Genomic DNA, 4,471 nt, shown 5'->3' on the forward strand with positions numbered 1-4,471 from the left:
TGCTGTGGGGTCTGCCCGCCGCTCCCGCACAGGCTTTGTCTCCTGTCCCCCTGTGCCTCCTGCCCTCCAAATGTGCCAGTTACTATGGAGACATCGCCTCGTTAGCGCGGGAGGAGCCTAACGAAGTCCACTTGTGCAGGATAACGTTATTTTCTGCCACAGAGCTGGACATGAGGAGCCTGGGTGGGGGGACAGGTGCTGGGCCCCCGGCCCCATCTCCCCTCAGGGTGGCACAGCGCTGCCTGCACCCCGGCTCTGGGCTCTGCCAGGGCTCCGCGCCCGATGCCACTACTGTGCTGAAAGCAGGGGCGCCCGCGGTCCTCGGTCCTCATCCTGGTGACCCCCTGCCCCACAGGGCGAGAGGTGCCACCTACCGTGGGCTCCGCTACCCGGCCATAAGCTGATCCCGAGGAACAGAGCTGTTCACAGGGACAGCTCAGGCCCCCCATAAGGAGCTGGCAGATCTGGAGCCAGATCTGGTGCCAAGTGGGGCACCCGTGGCGTTTCCCGATGAGGTCGGCCGCGGGCTCCCGGCCAGGACGAGGCAGAGGCTCTCACCAGCAGCGTGTGACCGACACGGCCCCACAAAGGTGTCAGCTCTCCCGGAGCCAGAGCCCAGGTCGTGCTGGTCACAGGGGACCCCTGTGAACACCCTGGGGAAATAGGAGCCAGGGGGGCCGGTGCGGACGCAGATCATCCCCTGGGGAACCTCGGGGCCCAGGGGGACCTTTCTCCCACCCCAGCCTGGCTGCGGCAGCCTGCAGGGTGATGCGGGCAGGACGTGGTAGCTGGCAGCACCCACTCCACACACCCCAAATCCGTCCCTACCCCAGCACCCCACACATCCCTCAGTGAGGGAGAGGATGGACGGGATGGTGCTGGCATGGCAGGGCAAGACCTCTGCTCCCAGGGACTCCCCGTTCATGGATCGTTGACTCAACAGACCATAATGGCTCCATCTATCGGGGTCAATACGGGTGCCTTTGACACATGATAGACAATAATTGCTCCTGCTTAGAGACTTTTAGTTCATGGATCATTGACCTGATGGGCTGTAACAGCTCCGAAGGAGGCTGCACACCCCTGCACTTAAACGCCCTCAGGAGCCAGCGGCTGTGTAAAACCACAGCACAGGGCTGTGCGAAATGTCCTCTCCCCAAAAACATGCTCCCCAGCACAGGTTACCAAAGGCCCTGGGGCCCCTGGAAGCCCTCGTGGTAGCACGGCCACGGAGGAGAGGCCATGGCAGGAGGCGGAGGAGCCCAGGAGGAAAGGCAAGCACGCTCCAGCATCCCTCAAGCACCGGGGATAGGACCAGGGTGCACAGGGACAGGTTCACCTCCCGTGGTCTGCAGGCTGGAGCTCCCCTCTCAGACAGCAACTTCCAGGTATATGATTTAATGAAAGGCACAATAAGAAGTGAAACAATTAGAATTTCTGCCTCATTATCATGGTAATCTTATCAGTCGGATAATGAGGTATTAATGGAGATTTAATGTGCCTCTCATAACAGAATCCCTTGGAGAAAACACATAAGGAAATTGCTGTAAATCCACTTAATGATGGAAAGGTCCCCAAACACCATATTCCAGAGGATGAAAAATGCTGGATGCAAATGAGAGAGAGTCAAGGTCAATAACACTGGGGGGACCGAACTCACAGCAGCACCAGGCAGCCGCCGTGCAGCCGCCCTGGTCCCGACATGTCACCCACCCACCCATGGGTGAGTGACGCATCAGGACCAGGGCGGCTGCAAGGCAGCTGCTGAGATCCTACTGTCATGTAGCCGACGTTAACATTTCTTAAGAAGTAAGATGACTGAAACGTAGTCCTTTTAGACTTGCCCACTCCAATCAAGGCATCAAACAGCACACAGCGGAAGACTGGACACTGTCCCGGTGGCTGTCCCCAGGCGAGCCACCTTAGTGGTCTGACAGCAGGTACCTATTTTTTCCCCTCAAGCTACTAGGACAGCCAAGCTGCATGATTAAAAAAAAAATAACTGAAAAGCTCCCTGTTAAGCGGCCAAGTCAGCAGTGCATCCTGTCCCGTTAACTGGATCTTGCTTCTTTTTTGCCACTGTCCACTCCCTGCGAGCCGTCGGCACACACGTGAAAGAAGGCACCGCAGATACAACACGGCAGCGATGTTAAACGGAAACCATGCAAAGTTAGTGGTAAGTTGTTCACGCTTGCAATGCCATCTCCAGCACAACTGCTGATGGCATTAGAACAAGGCAGAAACATGAAACCCAGGCGGTTAAACTGCTCTCCTTTTAATCAGTTTTTACAGAATAATACATTAATAATCACATTAGAGACAAGATGGGTTTCCTGTATACAAGATTGTGCAAGCTCATTAATTTAGATTTATAAAGGCTTTACCAGTTTCAAAGAGGAGAGGCAGTACAAAGCTTTTAAATAGAGGTAAAGCACAATTAAAAGGTACAGAACATACACTACTAACTCAGCAGAGATTAATTCTCAAGTAGTACAGGCTCAACCGAGTCACCAGCTGTTACCCAAATAAGAGTATTCTTCCCCCTCCTTGTCCACCGCTTTCCTGCTGCTCCAGCTCTCCCGTCACGCTGCACAGTCTGTACGGCAGCACAGCCACGCAAGTCACTCGTGCCAACCACACGCTTCACTCGCCTGAAGCTTTGCTGCTGAACAGGTCTGCCTCCTCCCGCTGCTCCTGTTCTGTCCTATCCCCCCTTCCTCCACATACTACTCAGCATTAACATGGCAGTGAGTTCTCAAACTTCTGCGAGAATTTGGCTTAACAGAACATTAACGGTTTCAAGTGATACGAACCAACGCTATGCTCACCAGAAACTCACCTACAGGAAACAGGATCATGTTCGTGGCTTTTTTTCCTGAAATTTATGGCAGTTACATTCAGCATTTGGTAGTATAAGGTCTTCAAAACAAAAACTTTTAAACTCAAATACTTAATAGGCCGTACACGTTCCAATTCCCCTTAAAGAGGATTTAAAAAAGCTTTAAAGAGAAATCTCATTTAGGGTTAGGAGCAAAAAGGAATCTCCTAGGGATGAAAAAAACCAGCCCTTTCCTTTCACTCCTCCACCCAAAAAGGGAAAACACCACCTCTGTAATATTACCAGGCATAGCCAGGCCATCGTTTGATTTGGCAGTTCCTCCAGACACGCCAACAACCAGCGCTGAAGTCAACGACCGAGCCTTAAGTCCATGACTGCAATCTGCTACTAACGACCTCTCCCCCCCGGCCCTTTCCCTAAAATGTTCCATTCATCCTTCAGTGGTTGAAGTAATTTAATTAACAGAAAGCACCAAGTTTACAGCAACAGGTACATGGTTGGCTGGCACCTTTTGGCAACAGTTCTGTTACTTTTGGTCCTTTATGCACTGTCTTTTCACCTTTACTATTGCACACCAAAACCTAACAACATCACTTCCTATACATGTAATTTATCATTTTAAAACAAAACGTTACAGGACACCAGGGGAAAATAGTACGAGGATATTACAGGAAGTTTTCTAATTCTTTGGAAAGCCTAATTCTCTAAGTACACCTATCAAGACTATATAAAGGACTTTCGGAGCAGGCTGAAAAAAAAGAAGCAAAGGACCATCCTGCCATGAAGACTCTCAGCTCATCTGGGGCTCACTGAAACACTTACTGGTTTTAAAATAATAATTACAAAAAAAAAAAAAAAAAAAGGACTCCAGTTAAGTATTTTTCTACGCAGAGAAAGAAAGTGATAAAAATTGTGAAGGAAACGGTGCTTGCCCCTTCCATAAAGGAGAGCAAATCTGAAAGACCTGATGGTGCTGATCAAATCCTGCTTGCCAAGTTTGCAAACAGAATGCACAGGGCAATCACCAACTTAAGTGTCTTTGTGCCTTCTTTAAGGATTGTAAAAATACTCTCCTCGACTAAAACCCAAACCGCAGGACTGAAAGAACTTTCATACATCGGTCTTAACATCTCAGATATTCAAGTAATAATTAAATATTACAGGACACTTCAATATAAATAAATTTATATTGCTTTTAGATACGATCTGGCCATATCTTCAAGGGCGTATTTGTGCTTCGCTGCTGAGTGTTATTGGTGAGGGCTGTGCTTGCAATATTAAGTTACATGTTCAGCACCAAAAACCCATCAAGGCTAAATAACTAGAATATTGCAATGCTACACAGACAGTTACCACAGTAAGGCAGATCAGAAGAATTTCGTTTCTACTGAGTATTGCTCCTCCACACAATCAAACCTCTAACAGAGGAGAAAGACTATAAAGAAAAGAAAAAAGTTACCATCCCACCCTCTCACCTGTGATTAGTTTGGCAAAAATGCTATACTGAATTACATATTAGAGTCCTAGAAAGTTTCTTTAATTATGCCTTGACAAGTAGCACAGCCAAATCAAGCACTTGATACTTTTAAATTGCTCTAATTTCAGTTAACCAAATGATTTTTCCAAGTACTA

This window comes from Pygoscelis adeliae, unplaced genomic scaffold, assembly GCF_000699105.1.
Source record: "Pygoscelis adeliae isolate BGI_AS28 unplaced genomic scaffold, ASM69910v1 Scaffold150, whole genome shotgun sequence".
Taxonomy (NCBI): domain Eukaryota; kingdom Metazoa; phylum Chordata; class Aves; order Sphenisciformes; family Spheniscidae; genus Pygoscelis; species Pygoscelis adeliae.